The sequence below is a fragment of the Plecotus auritus genome, assembly GCF_963455305.1.
Source record: "Plecotus auritus genome assembly, chromosome: 1".
Lineage (NCBI taxonomy): Eukaryota > Metazoa > Chordata > Mammalia > Chiroptera > Vespertilionidae > Plecotus > Plecotus auritus.
In genome coordinates this window covers 202278437-202297929 of record NC_137770.1, presented here as the reverse complement: position 1 = coordinate 202297929, position 19493 = coordinate 202278437, and the positions used below count along the sequence as shown (strand labels likewise).

The window sequence follows — 19493 nt, the reverse complement described above, 5'->3', positions numbered from 1 at the left end:
GTGCTGCTATGAACATAGGGGTGCATATATCCTTTCTGATTACTGTTTCTGGTTTCTTGGGATACATTCCTAGAAGTGGGATCACTGGTTCAAATGGGTGTTCCATTTTTAAGGTTTTGAGGAAACTCCATACTGTTTCCACAGTGTCTGCACCAGTCTGTCAATGATATTTTCACTTTTTTTCTTTTCCAATAAAATATAATAATGGGAAAAATGTATAATAGTTGTATTTATGGGTTCTGCTATTTATTGAACAAAATGCTTTCTAGATAATTTCTAGTGACAAGTCATCACCCTCCTTATTTTATGTAATTAAGAAACTTAAATACTGAGGCCCTTAAGTACAAAACTACAGAGGTCTTTATACAGAGATGTGACTATAGAAAGTCACACAAAAACTGAGAAAACTTGCCATGGCAATAATCCTGTCTGCCCATCAGATGTGTACCCTACTTACTTTGAAAAATCAACACAGTGCCTATTAGTAGTATTATTTTACCACAGACAGCCTTCCTGTTTCAGAATCAAAGAGTGCTATGTTTATGCAAGACCAGGAATGCCTGGGCTGCCTATTCAAAAGCTTTCATCTTCTTCTTGTTGGAGACAGGTTCCGTCCCCTGCCGCCACTAGATGGTGCTTGTTGTTGAAACAAAGGTCTTTCTTCCCATCTTTCTGCTTTCTTTAGGCACCGATTAGGACCTTGGATGTGAAAGAAACTTGATTGATAAGCTAAGGAGTGGGTGGGTTCTAGAGGTCATTTAGCACAGAGTTATTGATTTAAAAAAATCATTATCAGTAAAGATTACTTACACTGTTTTTCTAATGCCATTAATTTTTTCTGTTCATTCATCTTGTCACCAAGTCGTGTGAACCCTAGACAAAAAGAACAAATAAATCTTTCTTTAGGCTCATGAGAATCAAGGGACATAACTCAAATTTTAGAATAGGTAAAAAAAAAAAAAAAAAAAAAAAAGATCTCAGGATTTATTGTCCTCACCAGGAATGACATTAGCAAAGGGGACCACATGCAGAGTTAACAAGAGAAGTTAATCAATGACCTTTCAAAGGCAAACACATGCATCTCAATTACTGGACAATAATCAATAGGAAAGAAAATGGAACATGCTCTTTTAATTGTGGGATAGCAAGCATCCAGTAATGAGAATGGTAATAGTGGTTGTTGGCTCTTTGCCAACGACAGCGATTTTTCTCATTAATTTAAGGCACACATAACACTTCCCCCCACAGTGCTCTCATTCTCTCCCTGCCTACCACTCCACACACCAACTTTATACCCCTTTCAGGGAAAAATTTTGCCAATCTTGATAGTGAAATGCCTCCAGGAATTACCTATTTATTTTATGGGAAGGACAGTTTGATATATGTTGCATCAGAATACTGAAAAGCATAAGTTTCTTGGACTTTTCCTTTCCCAAACATTCTCCAATGCTGACCAGTCACAGCTGGTTCATGATTATAATGAGAAATTGCCAGCTATGTTGAAATACATAATCCACAGTGTGAAAAACTGCTGAACAGCAGTGGCAAATTCTTAATACAAAAGTAGCTTTTGCCTGTGAGCTTGCTTTGGGGTTGCTGATTCTTGCTAACTGTGTGCTCAGGGACTGAAAGTTAATTTTAGTCTAAAAACAAAATATAACTATGTAGGCAAAAGCTTTAAAGCTACATTTAAAAACATCTTCTATTTTGAATCTCTCATATCACTGCAGTGAATCATGTAAAATGTGTGAACATACATGTTAGCCAGATGTAACAGCAAACAGCCAGATACATGACACTAATACATTTTAATCTCAGACATTAGACAGCTTCGGGTGGTTCCCAGTGCCTTCTGAGCATTAACCAAGGATTTTAAACATGCCAGCATTTTAAAAAGATACAAGCTTATACCTGCTTCTCAACCACTAGTGAGGTACAATGGATTTCTTCCAGTTTTAAAAACGGGAAAGAAAGCCTCTGTCCCCAAATTATTTTCCTTCAGATTTTTTTGGTAGTTATAGCTTAGTGCTGAAGAAAGGTTTGGAACCAGGAACAGGTAGCATGCGAAGTTTATTTATCTTGGCCTTTATGTGTTTTGGTGGGTACTGTTGAAAACGCTGTTTGGTCATTGACTTCTGCACTACATATATGCCATGTGGTTTCAATCCATTAAATGGCTACTCTCTAGCAGTGGTGCCCTTGTTGACAGTCTGTTCATATGGTTTAATGGTTTACTTAACTGATGATAATCGGGCTGGGTCATTGATATATTATTAGTAGTATTTGCTTGACAAAGGGCGCTTAAGCCTCCTTAATTAGCCCGAGGAACAGAGTAAACGTAAATAATCCCTTTGTACGCTCAAGAAACTCCCTTGGATGGCTAAAGATGTTTCCCAAACTGCTCAAGGAAGACAGAAGCCATCAGTGACATAAACGAGGGCAGATTGAGAACCGTGCTCACCCCAGACATGCAAAGGTGAACGCAGGCCACACTGTGTGCCAGCAGCCCTCTCTACCTACACTGCTCAAGTTTTATCAAGTAGCCTCCAGAGTGATTAGGGGCTGGGAAACGCGAGCAACTTCAGTTCTGCACGAGTTCGTAAGCTCTCCCCAGAGGGGAGCTCCTGTGAATTGGACAGAAAGCTAGACCCAGCAGCCCGCTCAGGGCGCGAGGGAGAAGGAACCGAGGAAGGCGAGGGCGGCCGGTCGGGAGCAGGGACCCCGCCAGCTCCAGGCTGACGCCTCGCGCGGAGCCCGAGCCCCCGGCGGAGGCGGTGCGGCCCGAAGCCCCTCCCCGTCGCCGCGGATGCCCGGGCTGCTGACGCCCAGCGGCGGCCCAGAGCGGCGGGGGCTGGCCGGGCGGGCGCGAGCGAGGGCAGGGCAGGGGGCTGGCCGAGGCCGCTCGCGGCTTTAAATATGGATCGCGGGCTCGCGCTCGTGGCACAGCCTCCGCCACGGCCGCTTTCCCCGAGTCCCGGTCCCCTGGCTGGCTCCCGAGGGGCGCCCTGCCGCGCACCGCTGCTGCAGTGTTCGTTACCGGCAGGAGCGGCGGAGAGCCCCATAAATATGCGGGAGCTGCACACGGCAGAGTAGAGTAGACGCTCTCCAGCGCTCGCCCGCCGCGCACCACGCGGGCCGTGGAGACATCTGCCCCCGCGCCTCCTTCTGCCCCGTCCTCGCGGACCGTTCAGGTGCCAGTCCCGCCGGCTCTGGAGACGCGCCCGCTCCAGCGCCCTCGCCCGGCTCTCGCCTCCCTCCGCCCGGACCCCGCACCCTCCCGTGCGGCAAAGTTGTGACTACTTGGACGCGGGCGGCTCGCTCCCCGCTCGCTCCGCGCCTCGCGCCGACAACTTCCCGCGGCTCGGCCCCGCCGCGCCCGGCCCCGCACCTCCCGGGATCCCGCGGATCCCCGTCTCCAGCCCCGGGCAGCGCTTCGGCGGCGACTACGGCCGGGGTAGCAGCGAAGGCGGCGGCGGCAGTGGCCGCTGCAGCCCCACACTCGGCCGCCAAACTGGAAGAGCGACGGAAGGCGGACCCTAGGAGGTGAGCGCGCGGCTGGGTCGGCGGGTCCGGGCGGGCGCGCTCCCCGGAGGCTGGGAGAGGTCACTTGCGGGCTGGGCATCCCCTGGACTGGGCGCCGGGGGAGTGCGGAAGCTGCTTCCGCAGAAAAGTACTTTTTTTCTTCTTCTCAGCGGTTAGAGGAGGAGTTCGCGTGGCCCTGGCACTCCCCCTCTGCAGAGCCCCCTTCGCGGAGCCCCGCGTGGTGGCCGGGACTGCGGGGCCAGCGTACGCGGCAGGCTGGGCTCGGGCGCAGTGACACGTGTGTTCCTGTGAGCCTGGGTGGTCCCAGCGTGACGCGCACCTGCTGGAGGGGAAAACCTCCCCGAGCCCACTAGCGGAGGGAGGCTTGGGGCGCTGCGGGTGCCACCGAGACCTCGGCTCCCACTTTACTGCCGGCTCCGAGACGGAGCCTTCACATCTCTGGCTGGCACGCCGAGAGTGGGGGGTGAGTCAGGCAGATTCGCTGCTGGTGGCACACACACAATTATTTGCAATGGGTTCGGAAGGGGGAGGCAGAGGTTAAACTGGGATTCCTCTTGGCCGGCGACAGCGTAGCTCTCGCTCAGGTACTGGGCAGCATGTGCGTCTTGGCAAGGACAGGTGCTTTCTTTTTTCTTAAGTGCATTTTACCCAGCCTTTGCCAGTCCGTTAATAAGAGTCACCAGAGGAAGGCAGGGGCTGAGAACTACATCAGCAAACTGCAGCAAACAGTTATTAAAGGAAAGAGTTATTAAAGAACAAAAGAAAGCACGCACGCACACACCCACACCCACCCACCCACACACACCCACACCCACACACACCCCAGCCCTGAACTTGAGTGAAAGATGAAGGAAGCCGTTCTACCTCTGTTCTACCATCGTAAAGCGTCATTTTTCCAGCTCTTGTAAAACTTCTGTTTTGCCACCCCTCATTCCTTCTCAAGGCCCAAGCTTCTCAGTATGATTGCCTGCAGCAAGCTCTTTCCAGTCCTGACAGTGAAGAGCAGTTACCTGTGGTTTACCGTCCCTAGTTCTTTCCCCATTTCACTTCAGGGCAGGAGAAAGTTATTCCTAAGAAGAAATTCCTCCTGGGCTGTCCTAAACACACATTGTCTTAAATCATGGAGCACTTCCTTCCCTTAGAGACACTGCATTGCACCGTACTTCCCTTTTTCCTTGTACCTGGGACTTGGAGGTAGGATTACCCATGATAAGTTAAAGTGTACACTGCCCATTAGGGTTTATTTTTTCATTTTGATGTAAATAGATTGTTCAGTGCTCTTAGAGCAGTATTCAGTAGCTTCTTGTAGACACTGTAATGTCTCTTGACAAAGTTTCTGGCTCAGAATTGGCCTCCTTGCATCTGTCAAATTAGCATTTAAATAATTTTTATAGTTATTATAGCCCTGAGGTTGAGGTGATTGGTAGAACTCCAATCAAAGGAAGCATGTCTGCCTATTTTTCTATAGTTTTAACAATTGAGAAAAAAAACAAAACCCTTTTACTTTCATTTTAAAGTTAAATGTAGTGATAGCACATTTAACATTAAATCTCTTTACATTAAATCTTGAAAATGAATAGTTTCGACTTGGTTCCAGAGTATCTGGTAAGATGACACCCAAGTCCCACATACAGGGTCGGGCAACAGTAGGTTTACAGCTGTGATTACTCGAAACATAAGAGTTTATTCGTCTTATTATTTATTGTATTATTGTATTTATTGTATTATTTCCATACAAACAACTGTAAACCTACCTTTGCTCCACCCTATTTATGGAATGAGAGAGGAAAGTAGTACTCTTATGAACTGTTGAGACCTAGGACATTTATAAGAGTCGGGGTGGGAGGGAGGGAGGGAGGGATAAGATGGGATGTTCTGACAGTTCCAGGCATATCTACCTTTGAGAAAACAGAAAACCAGGAAACCCCCAACGTTTTGTATGAGAATGTTTTCAAAATGAGGTTTGCGTGTCATTTAATGCTGGGGTTCATTCTGGAGACTTATTAACATATATAAGGCACCCTAGCCAGTGAGGTTGCCAGAATGTACTCTCAGTTTATAATGATGTATCTCTCTAAGTTCATTTTGCCAACATAAACTAACTTTTTAAAAATTAAATTTATGGGGGTGACATTGGTTGATAGGATCATATAGGTTTCATGTGTGCATTTCCATGATACAAAAATCTGTATATTGCACTGCGTGCCCACCACCCAAAGTCAAACCACTTTAAATGTTTGAATGTTAGTGTTATTAGTTTAGTCTTTTAAATGATTAGCTACATTTACAGCAACGTGTGAAAGGCATACAAGGAATCATGTTTAGAGAAAAAATGTGATAGGAATCAGATAACCTTTGGGACAACTTCCAGCAGGCTCTGCTGGTAATTTCATTTTTTATTGAGCTCTGGCAAGTACAGTTTTCAGGTTTGATCCCTTGTTCTGATAATAAGAGAAATCGTCTGGACATAGCTTTGCAAAGAAAAACACAAGGAAAGGAAATTCACGTTAGCTGGTGAATCATGTAGCTAATCAGGTTTCGTGGCCGCCTCTGAGGGCGCTGCCGGTTAGGACTACTGTTGTCAGGGGAGAGAGCCCTGAGAGAGCTCATTGCTACTTAAGTGTGGCAATAATGCACGTCATCTCCTTGTTTTTTGGAGTTTCTTTGTGTTTATTTTTAATAATATGGATACAGTCTAAGACTGGAGTTGATGTTAAGACTGGGAGTGGAGCTCTGGATGGTGGGCTCAGTGGTTAGAGTTGTGGTCTATACACCAAAGGGTCTCTGGTTCTATTCCCAGTCCAGGTACCTGGGTTGCAGGTTTGATCTCCAGCAGAGTCATTCAATCAGTGTGTCTCTCTTACATTGATGTTTCTCTCTCTCTCTCTCTCTCTCTCTCTCTCCCCTCCCCTCTCCTCCCTCCCTTCCTCTCTTGTACTCTCTCTCTCTCTCAAAAAAAAAAAAAAAAATCAATGGAAAAAATATCTTTGGGTGAGGATTCATAACAACAAAAAAAGACGGAGTGGAAAGAACAAACTGAGAAGAGAAAAAAATCTAATAGGGATGAAAGTTCCTAAGTAGTTTCTCCTTGATGGCTAAGTTGGAAGGAATCAGGGGACCTGATTTGATGGGACCAAAGAAGCTGTAAGCAGAACGCATGTCTCATTTCTCACTGTTAATGCCATTTCTGAGGCCAACATGTGATTTGTGACATTTATGCATTTGGGGGGAGTCATGTAGCAAATGGATAGTTTAGGAGCATCTAGGAAAGTAATAAGACTTCACAAAACAAGATGGGGCTACTTTTAGGATTTTTTTTGGCTTAATGCAGGAATTTTAGGAAAGGGAAGAAGAATGTTTCTTTCATATAAAGTCAGGGCTAAGATGTATTCCAAATACATTTTGCCTTTCTCCCAATGACTAAACATATGATATGTTTGTGTCACAAAATAGAAAATATGCCGGCCCTCGCTGGTTTGGCTCAGTGGTTATAGAGTTGGCCCACAGACTGAAGGGTGTCAGGTTTGATTCCAGGTCAAGGGCACCTACCTCGGTTGCAGGCTCCATCCGGCCTGGGTCAGGGTGCCTGCGGGAGGCAACCAATCTCTCTCTCTTTCTCTCTCTCTCTCTCTCTCTCTCTCTTCCTCTCATCTTCCTCCTCCTTCTCTTCCACTCTCTCTAAAAATCAATGGGAAAATATCCTCCCGTAGGATTAAAAAAATAAAATATGCTGGTGTCCTCACAGGAAGATGATATTTTATATCCATTTTATATTCTTTGGAATACATGCTGTTAGTTATTTTTTCAGCAGCGGAGATGGAATCTTCTAATCGACCTTTTACTCACTTTTTCCTCGGGTGTGTGCGCGCATGTGTGCGCATGCACATAAACACACACACACACACACACACACACACACACACACACAGTACTCATTTGTAGAGGCGGCTGACTTTATTTTACCTAAAGCCGCATTTATGACTGTCATAATGACTTTGTGGCAATGACTTTTATCAAGTTTCTCTAGTCTCAGTAGTGCAATGGCATTCCCAATGACGCATTGAAAAAACAGCCAGCCACGGATGGTGATGGATTTATTTACCTGCCATAGCAAAGAAGAGAGAAAAGTTTTACTTTCAATCTCCATGAAGTTTATCATCTTATTCCTTCGTGATAAGGTCTTACTAGCCTCTGAATTAAATTATGTGTTCGAAAAGGATGGTGGTAGAAATAGTAATGGTGAAAAACTGCACATCTCTACTTGTTTTCATATAAGCCGAAACCTCATCTTGTTCTTCTTCCCTGCATGTTAAATAGATGTAAGGGGTTTTATGCATGTTGAAGAGATATGGACACAAAGACACAGAAGACTTCATATGCTTTTCTCCCTCCCTCCCTCCCTCCCTTCCTTCCTTCCTTTCTTTCTTTTTTGTTAATCCTCACCTGAGGATATTTTTTTCATTGACTTTTACAGAGAGTGGAAGGGAGGGGGAGAGTCAGAGAGAGAGAGAAACATCGCTGTGCGAGAGAAAGAAACATCGCTGTGCGAGAGAAAGACACACATCAATAAGGCTGCCTCCCACACATGCCTCGATCGGGCAGGGGGATCGAGCCTGCAACCGGGGTAAGTGTCCTTGACCAGAATCAAACGTGAGACCCTTCAGTCCATGGGCTGACACTCTAACCAGTGAGCAAAAATGGCTAGGGCCAAATGCTTTTCTTAAACAAAATGGAAAATTATCACTGGAGGTCAGAACGAAGATTTTAGCTTTCAACTAGTGATACCTGTTTGAACTAGTGAATGACTGTCCTCAAAGGAATGACTGTTGTTTCAGTTTCAGCTGAAGTCACTAAAGCAAATAAAAGCTAAATTTATGGTTCACCTTCCCTGTAGGTAATTCTGCTCAGCATCAGCACTTACTAAGCCTCAATCTTATCTCAGGTCCTGCAGTGCCAGAAGTGTCCCACTGCTGAAGAACGTTCGGTTTGTGTGGACCAATTTCAGCTCTGGTCTTGAGACCTAACGTTTGTTTTTCATGGAGAATGAATACAGAAAGAAGCTACATGAAATTAGGATGCTAAAGGAAATAAAAAACCACCAACTGATATTTCTCTCTCTTTAAAAAAAATTTTTGTGGATTGTTTTGTGGAAAAAGGGTATCCTAAGTTCAACTTGAATTATTATATGCGAAGCCTTAAAAAGATTTTAAATAAAACTCATATTTTTGGGGGACTTTTAAAATCAAAATTAATAAAAATACAAAATGAGAAAGGAATATATTACTAGGTGTATCAGTTAATAAAGGGGATTTTGTAATCAAAGAAAACACAATAATTTCAAGAGAACATCAAAAGTATTTTATTCAAAGTAATGTCCATCGCTAGCTACACATTTCCCCCATCTTTCAGGTAATTTGTGGATACCATCCCAATAGAACTTTTCTTGTTTTGAGGCAAACAATTCAGAGACCCAATTTTCCACTTCTTCATACGTTTTGAAGTGCTGGCAGAAAGTGCGTGTGCCATCGATCGGAATAAGTGGTAATCTGAAGGAGCAAGGTCTGGTGAATATAGCGGGTGGGTTAATACTTCCCAGACAAGATCTTTTAACGTGTCTTTAACTGGTTTTGAAGTATGCGATGGTGCATCATCATGAAGCAAAATTACTTTGCCGTGTCCTCTGGCACATTCTGGTCATTTCACGATCAGAGCGTGGTTCAAATTGATTATTTGTTGTCGGTAGGGATAGGTATTAATGGTTTCACCTGGTTTTAGAAGCTCATAATACACAACACCTTCCTGATGCCACCAAACGCAGAGCATTGTCTACTTTCCGAAGCGATTTGGCCTTGCAGTCGATGTTGATGGTTGACCTGGATCAATCCATGATCTTGTGCATTTGGGATTCTCAAAATAAATCCACTTTTCATTATCAGTCACAATTCGATGCAAAAAAGACTTTCTTACCTGCCATTGAAGCAACCTTTTACTGATGACTTTTCGGTTTTCCATTTATCTTTCATTCAGTTGATGTGGCACCCATTTTCCTTCCTTTAAAATCTTTCCCATTGCTTGTAAATGATCGGATATTGTTTGCTGAGCAACATTTAATCTTTCTGCATGTTGTTTTTGAGTTTGACGCGCATCTTCATCCAATAATGCTTGTAATTGTTGGTCTCAAACTTTTTTGGTTGACCTGGATGTTCTTTGTCTTTCACATCGAAACCATCACTTTTAAAGCGTTTAAACCAGCGTTCACAACTATCTTGAGATGGAGCATGTTCACCATAAGCTTCCTGAAGTATTCAGCATCACTTTTCTTCAAAATAAAGTAATGAATTAAAACTTCCCACAAATGCTTTTTTTTGGCACAAAATTCAACATTTTTAAGTGTAAAAATATCTATGATGTTAACACCTTCAGAAAATTTGACATATGAAGTTTTGAAGCTTGTTGTCAATACAACAAAATAGCATACATATCAAATTGCATATATATCAACATATGTGTAACTCCATCTATTGAAAAAAATTCGCATTATTAACCGGTACACCTAGTACCTTTAAAACTGATATAATGTTCTATAAGTAACACAATTAGAAAAGCTGTTCATAATGTCTTGAATAAGAAGTTAGCAATTTCTTTCTTTTTTGTAATTACTGTCACTGATTGATATTCTCCTTTATACTATTTGCAAATAAAAAACTTGGAGATCTGGAATTTCATGTTAGTAATTTCTAGCTTTGGTCTGGAGATTAATATTCACTGATAGGGCCCTGTAACAACTTCTGTTTAGAACTCCTATATTTGGCATATTCTTCAGAAAAAAAGCCCTGAGCAGGCAGAATAAAGGGTTAAAAAAAAAAAAAGACATACATTAAAGAGGATTCATAGGTGATCCTTCAGAATCTGTTTGCTTTTTAAAAGATATATATATATATTTTATTTCAGAGAGAGGAAGAGAGAAGGAGAGAGAGATAGAAACATAAATGATGAGAGAGAATCATAGATCAGCTGCCTTCTGCCACCCCCCTCAGGGGATCGAGCCCTGTGCCCTGACCAGGACTCAAACCATGAACTCCTAGTTCATAGGTCGACGCTTAACCACTGAACCACACCAGCTGGGCCAGAATCTGTTTACTCTTAACTCACAATTTTAACATGATTGATAAGATTTCTAATCCCATAGCAAACATTTGATCTCACATTAGAAGATAGAAATGGCCTGGTATTGGCAGCCACATGGATAACATTGAAAAGTACCAGAGGAAAGCTTGGTAGTAAAGGAAGAGACTAAGTGCCAACAGCAGAGGAAGAATTAAAGCAAGCACAGCCATGGAGCACTATCTGGGTGTTTCCGAGGAGCGTCACTTCATTCCAGTCCCTTCTCCCTCCACGCTGTTTCCTTTCTTCTCCTTTCTCTCTCCTTCCTATCAAAGTTTTTAATGAAATATAACATGTGTATAGAAAAATACACATATTATTAAATGTTAAGTTAACAGCTCGGGGTGACTTACCTAAGTGAACACGTCCTTGTAACCAGCCCCAAGGCCAAGATGTAGACCATTGTCAGCAGCCAGAAACCCCGTTTCCTACTCCCTGGGTCATTACTTCCCTCCCAAAGGTAACTTCTCTCCTGACTTCTGAGACTGTTTATCTATTATTGAACTTTGTGCCAGAACACATGATGCATGTCCTTGTGTCTGACTTCTTTCGTTCATTATGCTTGTGATGTTCTTTTATGTTTTGTGTGTAGAACAGAGTATTTATTCTCATTGTTTTATGGTATTCTATTTTATGAGACTGCCACAATAGATTTATCCATTTCACTCTTGATGGACACTTGGGTTGTTTTCAGTTTTATGCTATTATGAATAGTGCTACTGTGAACTTCATTAGATACATCTTTTGGTAAATGTGGGAATTTTGGTTGTGTGTTATTGTGAGTCCAACTTCTGGGTCAGTTTTAGTAGATAGTGCCTTTCTTCAAAAGTGGTACTAATTCACTCTCCTGCCAGCCCTCATGAGCGTTCCATCTACTCCACATCCTCACAAACAGCTGTATTATCTCCTTTTTACAAAGCAGAGTATCTCGTAACCTGGTATTTCCCAGTGACCAATGGAAATATGGATTTGGAATATATGGGTTGGAGACCCCGTTTTCTCACTTGCTCGTTATTTGATTTGGGGAATTTAAAAAATCATCTCTCTTTCTCTCTCTTTGGTCATTAAAATGATTGTGCAACCTAATTCACAGAGGTATTATGTAGACAGATGAGGTGATATTTATAAATCTTTGTTCAGAACTCATATGCCAGTTGTTGTATTCTACAACATTCCTTATCCTTAAAAAATTTTTTTTAATCCTCATCTGAGGGCATGCTTTATTGATTTGGGGGTTGGGAGAGGGAGAGGGAGAGGGAGAGGGAAAGGGAGAGGGAGAGGAAGACGGGGAGGGGGTGGGAGAGGGAGAGGGAGAGGAAGACGGGGAGGGGGTGGGAGAGGGAGAGGGAGAGAGAACATTGATCGGTTGCCTCCTGTACTGTACTCGCCCTGACAGATGATCAAATGTGCAACCTAGGTACGTGCCCTGACCGGAATTGAACCCACAACCTTTTGGTGCACAGGACCACACTCCAGCCAGCTGAGCCACCTGCCCAGGGCAACATTCCTTATTCTTGAGTTAAATTGTGCCAGTACTGAGAACAGTATTCCTGATATATTAATAATTGTTGGCTGAACAAATAAACTCATTTAATCAAATTTCTTGATCTCTCACTCTGAGGCATTGAAACTGTGTTTTACATTTTTTTCTTTAGGACTATTACTTTTTCTTGGTAAAGCTGATTTGAGAACAGAGTTTATTAAACATCAGCTTGAAAAATTGAGTCTAATAGGCAGCAGTTTGAGAACACGCATTTCACTATATAGCACATATTAAATTTATGTCCCCAAGTAGCACACAGAAGACCTGGAGAACCCTTGAAAATGATTATAGTGCTCTTCACCTCCTGGGTGATCCCCACAAGCTTACGCACTGAATATAATTAGAATGCTGGCCAACAAACTTCCAGATTCAAAATATTGCAGTGTTCCTCCAGTGCTGATACCTTGGAAACCATGTTTTATGCAAAATTGAATATTTAAGGATGAATAATAGCTGGAGACTGGAGCTTGTTGAGAGACTTTTCAGTTTAGTTTGGTAAGGTGGTTCTCAGATGAGCAGATTATAATATCAAAAGCGAACTTGCAGCATCCTATATAATAAAGGGGTAATATGCAAATTGACCATCACACCCTCACACAAGATGGCCACCAAAAGATGGCCGGCCGGGGAGGGCAGTTGTGAGCGATCAGGCCAGCAGGGGGGGGCAGTTAGGGGCGACCAGGCCTGTAGGGGAGGGCAGTTGGGGGGGGGACTAGGCCAGCAGGGGAGGGTAGTTGGGGGCAAGTAAGATGGCAGGGGAGGGCAGTTGAGGGGGACCAGGCCTGCAGGCAGGGCAGTTGGGGGCAACTGGGCTGGTAGGGGAGGGCAGTTTGGGGAGACTGGCCTGGCAGGGGAGGGCAGTGGGGGTGATCCGGCTGGCAGGACAGGGCAGTTGGGGGCAATTGGGCTGGCAGGGGAGGGCAGTTGGGGGCAATCAGGCTGGCAGGGGAGCAGTTAGGCGTCAATCAGACTGGCAGGGGAGTGGTTAGGGGTTGATCGGGCTGTCAGGCAGAAGTGGTTAGGGGCAATCAGGCAGGCAGGCAGGCGAGCCGTTGGGAGCCAGCAGTCCCAGATTGTGAGAGGGATGTCTGACTGCTGGCAGTCAGACATCCCCCGAGGGGTCCCAGATTGGAGAGGGTGCAGGCTGGGCTGAGGTTCACCCCCTCCCCAGTGCACGAATTTCATGCACTGGACCTCTAGTATACCTTGTAAACGTTTGTGTAAAAATTCTTTTTTTTTTTTTTTAATAAGAGAACATTTATTTAGAAAATCACAGAGGTAGAAGTAATTTGTAGAAGAAATGGGCTTAGGAAACAAGTTATAGAGGCAAAGGAAGGGCCCTCTGAGCTTAGCAGTGAGGAAGGTCATGGTGACTTGCCTGGGAGAAGCGATGGAGAGAGGGGAGGGGCGAGGGTGTGCTCCCTGAGGGAGAGTGCCTGGGTCAAAATTCTTAATCCTTTGAAAGGTTTGATTCCCAGCTGTTGGTATGACTTTGTCACCCTCATTTATCTTCATCTGAGAAGAGGTTAGTGCCATCTATTTATTTTTAAATTAAATACAATGAACATTTATATGATTTTTATTTTGGAGAATTACATGATAATTAGTAGATACCTATTTGCAAAATCAGGCTTGCAGCAGAAAGAACTTAGATTTTGATGTGGAAATCTAATTAGATTTTTTTCTGACCCAAAGACTGATTTTATTTTCCTGTTTTCTTGTATTTGAATTTCTTTGAGAGCTGGTGATAATCTTGTCTTGGTTGGCTGGCTCTCATGATTATCATAACTGTTTTGTACTGAGCATGTACAATTTTACTCCAGAATAATGTAAGTCAATCTACATTTTTTGAGGGTATGTACCTCTGAGGTAGCATCCTTCCTAAGTGCTTGACCCAAATGTGGCTCTTTTAAGAGTGTTTCCGTGGACCATGGATTCTTCGATAATTTTGTTTTCTGTTATACACGCAATGCTGTGGAAAATTGAAAATAAACTGAAGGGTGATGATGGTGAGCCTTGTTAAACTCTTTTAAAAATGGTGAACTTTAGAAAACCTCATCTTCTGTTCTGGGGGGATTTCATTCCTGTGAGCCGTTAAACCGGTGTTTTAAAACCGAAGCATCCAGGCTTGGCTGGTTTTTGGTGTGTTAAACCCTGAAAGCACGGCTCCTCCCTTGGTGTCCTCTCCGCACATGGAAGTCTTTAAAAATTGTCACTATGGACTAGGGAAGGGCAAGTATTTAAAGACTAGGATCCTGACAATGGTCATAGCTAAACCAGTATCCCAAGGGAATAGGATGAGCGCTTTCATTTCTTGTGCTCGTCAGCATGGCCTCTGTCTGTATGTCTGGGTGGGGATATTCCCAATGTCTTTAATACAGGCCAGGCTTTTGTATCTTCTATTCTGGAATGACCATGAATGAAGTCCTGAAACTGTTATTTGGTGAGACGTTTGTCCTGAGTGAGGACTCCGTGAGGTCATCAGTCAGACCGAAAGTGTGAGTCATGTGAGTGTGGATGGCTGCACTCCTGAAACCCTCCCCTGGCGGGTGCATATTGACTGCAGCTGTGGTGAGACCTCACTGTGGAACTGCTTCAAGAATTCCTTCATTCCTTTGGCCTCTGGAGACTGCATCCTCAGGAATGTGAGATGAGCACTCATGATGTTAGCAGCGTGGCCTCATGGTCAGAGCGTGCTGAAGTACTGATTACAATCACCTTTAGAAAACTGCTGAGCGTTAACAGGTTAAGCAGAAACACACAGATCACACGTTTGCACTTTACTTGAGTTGAGCAACCCTGCCAGGGAAAAGAGAGAGGAGGACTGGAAATGTCTTAAGAGATTTAGATGAATGAGATAAGATAACTTCCCTTGAAAAATACACTAAGAAATGAAACAAAAACAGTGGTCCAAAAACATCAGGAGAAAATACAGTTCAAGCACCCCCACTTGTTTTTACTGAGAAACTTAAGGCAGTGGGTGCTGCACTTGACTCGGTCACTTTAGTATCTGCTCCTCACTGCCCGTTGTTTCCCACTACACCGGCTGCATGCTCACTGTAGGAACGGGTTAGAATAGCTCTGTGGTCCTCCCCGTGGCTAGCAGATTCTAAAGTGGAAATACTTACTTGGGGGAATGATACGTAGGTACTTAAAAAATCTGGACACATTGATCAGAGATGCCCAGTCATTATACCCACCTTCATCTAAACTTGATGACGTGCAATAATAGCTTTGATCATTGCTGTTAGGTCTTTGAAAGATTTCTTGTGAAATTCGTTGTCATGAAGTTTGGAATCCAGTCACTTTTGGGATGAAGCTTTGTTATTAGGCTTTGTGATGTGCAATACAGTTCTTTGGAAAAATTACCCAAGCTTTCTATTTAGAGATGGCTGTATTTTATCTGTCCTCTGAATTAGAAAGTTATAGTTACTGGGTTTTTTTGAGATTAAGTATGAGTAGTTAGCACTTAATTTTAACTTTTTATTTTAAAATAATTGTAGGCTCACAGGAAGTTGTGAAAAAAAGTACAGTTTTTACATAGTCTGTACCCAGCTTCCTCAAATGAATAACACATTTAAGATTTCTAAAAAGGCATTTAATCTAAAAAGATTTATAAGGAATTGTAAGTTTTTTGCTTTCTCTGAAGAATATATGTCAGAGGTATTATGAAAAAATGCAGAAGTAGGTGCATGTAGTATTTTCTGTGTTCAGTTGGAAAAGGTGTTCCTATTGAAGGCAAGGGGAGTCATTCATGCACTTATTCACATCTGTGAATTTGGTGCCTGCCTCATTCAAATCATTTACTGATCATATTGTACTAGGAATATTAAATCCAGATGTTATTCTCATAACATTTTTGGAAGATATAACACACATATCAGAATATCTTTGTATTATATATATCCATGTATTAAGTGTATATTATTTGCCTTATATGCACCTTATATGTGAATGCACAATATGTTGAGACATTTTAGAATACATGTTTTATTTATTATGTATGCATAATAACATTTCCAGTGACTCTCAGTATGTTACACTATTCTTTATTATACTGGTAACTATTACATTTCAACAGATAATATTTGAGTTCAGTTATCACCTCTTAATAAGGGCCTGTTATCACCTTTTATTTAAATTTTTAATCCTCAGCCGAGGATATTTTTTCCATTGATTTCTAGAGAGAGTAGAAGGGAGGAAGGAGGTGGAGAGAGAGAGAAAGAGAAACATTGATCTGAGAGAGACACATCAATTGGTTGCCTCTTGCAAATGCCCCTACTGGGCTGGGGAACCTGCAACTGAGGTGTGTGCCCTTGACTGGGACCCTTTGGTCTGTAGGCTGATGCTCTAACCATTGAGAAAACTGGCCAGGGCCTGTTATCATCTTTTAGTAGGGATCTTTTAATACCGTATATCTGTGTTCATCCATGTGTCTGAACCTTACGCAGTCTTACCTGGCATGCTCCCTTAAAGGTTTTGTCTTGAACCTCAAGACAGATGTAACTGGGAAAGGTGTAGAGAAATGGATTGAAAATCATGAAATTAAAGGATTGTCTCTAAGAGAAAAGACAGAAGTGAATATTTTAGTCTTGAACAATAAAGTCTGAAAGGAGACCTCCCCTAGGCCTATAATGTCATGAACACTTTCCCCCAAATCTACAACATCAGACCTGGGAGGACCACTTACAAGTGAGAGAAATAGGCTTAACATAAAAAAACAAATTTTAAGTTTATGTAGTGGGTATGTATATGAGCAACTTGTCACTCCAAAAGAGAAACTGGCTTCTTCCAAGCGGAGAAGATCCAGAAAAAATCTTGGGGTAGAGTAAGTTTTCCTACAATTTAAAAAAGAACATGGGCATATTGGGCGAATGAACCTGATGTTTTTGGATGATAGTCTCTGTTTACCCAGGGCTCTCTCACAGCACTTTGCTCAAGTCACTTACCATTTTGTAGAATGATGTTTTATTCTTTGCTGTCACTGTCAGATGCCACTGAATGTTGGTCTAGAACAGTGGTTGGCAAACTCATTAGTCAACAGAGCGGCAAACCGCGGCTCGCGAGCCGCATGTGGCTTGTGAGCCGCAGTTTGCCGACTACTGGTCTAGATTGTGGGTCTGACATCTCATGACAATTCTTGTAAAGTTTACTGGCCCCAGCATATCTTATCTCAGCTCTTGACCTTGACCAGTTGGTATAACTGCATTTTTATACTTGTGGTTATAAAATGATCAGATCACTTGGCCTCCTTATAAAATGCGTCTGAATCAAGTCCACACCTTGCTGCTGATACAGTGAAATTGGGTGTTATTGCTGAATTGAAACTCCTTTGGTTCTGGGCACATTTTGGATAATCTGAAATACTTTGCTTTCCCAAATAAATGAAACATATGTATATTGTTTTGTGTGCTGGTTTAAAAATCATTTTGTTGGGTAACTTTCTTAGATGTAATATTATGTACGCAAATTAGAGAGTTTGGAAAGTCTAATGCCCTATATTCCTGTTTGACCGATAGCTTTTGTGGTGGAAGGACGTTAGTGTATGGGCTTGAGTAACACAGTATACTATATAATAATTAGAGCAGCAGAAAAAAACAGGCTAGAGCAGCGGTTTGCCGCTCTGTTGACTAATGAGTTTGCCGACTACTGGGATAGGGGCTTAATCACAAGGAACAACAACAGCCTGTAATTATTGAAATCGAGAGTCTAGGTCAGTGGTCGCATGTGGCTCGCGAGCCGCAGTTTGCCAACCACTGGGTGAGAGCATAAAGCCCAGGCATTAAGCAGGTTGCTGCTTGAATCAGGAGCTGGTGCAATAACCTCTTAATTCTGTACAGACAGTGAGGGATTCAGTTCTAAGGCGGGTATAGGACCTAAGAAACCTCGATAACTTGGTGAGCGGTGATGGGACATTGTGAACACCTGAAGTATGGGCAGTAGATACTATGAGTTGCAGAGTCCATGGAATCAAGAAAGGGGAAATAATATTTTGAGGAGCCTGTTTCTGGGAAATTGTGAATCTCTCTGTTTGAGTAGCAGGAGTGGTCTAATTATCTACTGTCATTACATTATGAAGTATCCACTTTAGTTGAATTTCCTGATAACTGAAACGTAAGTGGCCAAACTTAAATTACCTTAAAATATGTTTTGATGTACATCATCCCAAAATGAATTGCACAGACGTATCTCCTTTCTTAACAACATACTGAAAACAATTTCCCCTGTGTACATCTTTCATGGTTATCATTGTATAACTCAGTGATGCTCTTTGGACAGGAGATGTGTGGAGCTATTACTCCCACACCAAGTGTTCCCATGTTGTTGTGCTTTCTACATTCTTTGGCTTATCCTTTATGTTGTAAAGAAGATGTCTTAGCTGCGTTGAAATAGGGATGAAGGCTCTGACTATTTGCTTATATGATGGGCAGTGATCCCCGACATATCTGTTTTCATGAGTTGCATATGAGAAAATGCATTAAAATTTTTTTTACATTTATTTATTGCTTTTGAAAGAGAGAGAGAGAAAAGAGAGAAACTGATTTGTTGTTCCACTTATTTCTGCATTCATTGGTTGACCCTTGTATGTGCTCTGACTGGGCATCAAACCCGCAGCCTTGACATATTGGGATGACACTCTAACCAACTGAGCTACTGGGCCAGAAGGAAATGCGGATTTGATTAGAGGCTGGGATGAGAGTTGGGAAAGCTGGGGGGGATGGAGGACACAATACTGTCTGCTCCCTTCCTATGTCCCAGGGAGGAGGCTTCAGCCATATTGAGGAGGGAGGCTATCAGACAAAGCTTAAGGCCCATTTCATGAGGTAGACTGAAAGGGGTGGGCTATGAGAGGGCTTCTTCGGGATCCAGGTGGCAGAGTGTGGTTCTAGGGTGATGGAGCCTGAGGTGGCGGGTGGGTGCTTCAGTGCCTTGGAAGTTTAGAGTACTAGGAGACACAGGAGAGAGCATCCTGGGAGGGAAAGTGGCATTCTCGAGTAGTCACTGGCCATCCATGAAGAGACCTAAGTAGAAGGACATGAAAGAATTGGTGGTGAGCATGGCTGACAGGGCCCAGAAGAAAAAGAAGGATGGTGAGATCAGTAGTCATGGGGCAGATTTCAGCTGTTACCAAGATCTCTTTTTACCTATGAGCTGTTGAGGCCAGTGAACGCCCATCGAGTTGTTTTCTGAATCTGCATTGACTATCAGGATTTCACTGTGCTTGGATCCTGCCTCCACCCCT

General features: G+C 43.1%; 1 protein-coding gene across 1 annotated transcript in view; it reads left to right on the top strand.

Annotated features, from left to right (window-relative positions):
• The first annotated feature begins 2838 nt into the window (after positions 1 to 2838).
• Positions 2839 to 19493, top strand: part of SLC4A4 (solute carrier family 4 member 4) — a 348112-nt gene continuing 331457 nt past the window's right edge. Inside the window, exon 1 of the mRNA XM_080659937.1 lies at positions 2839 to 3543. The gene's annotated coding sequence lies outside the window, so the exon portion shown is untranslated. The remainder of the gene's footprint in view (positions 3544 to 19493) is intronic.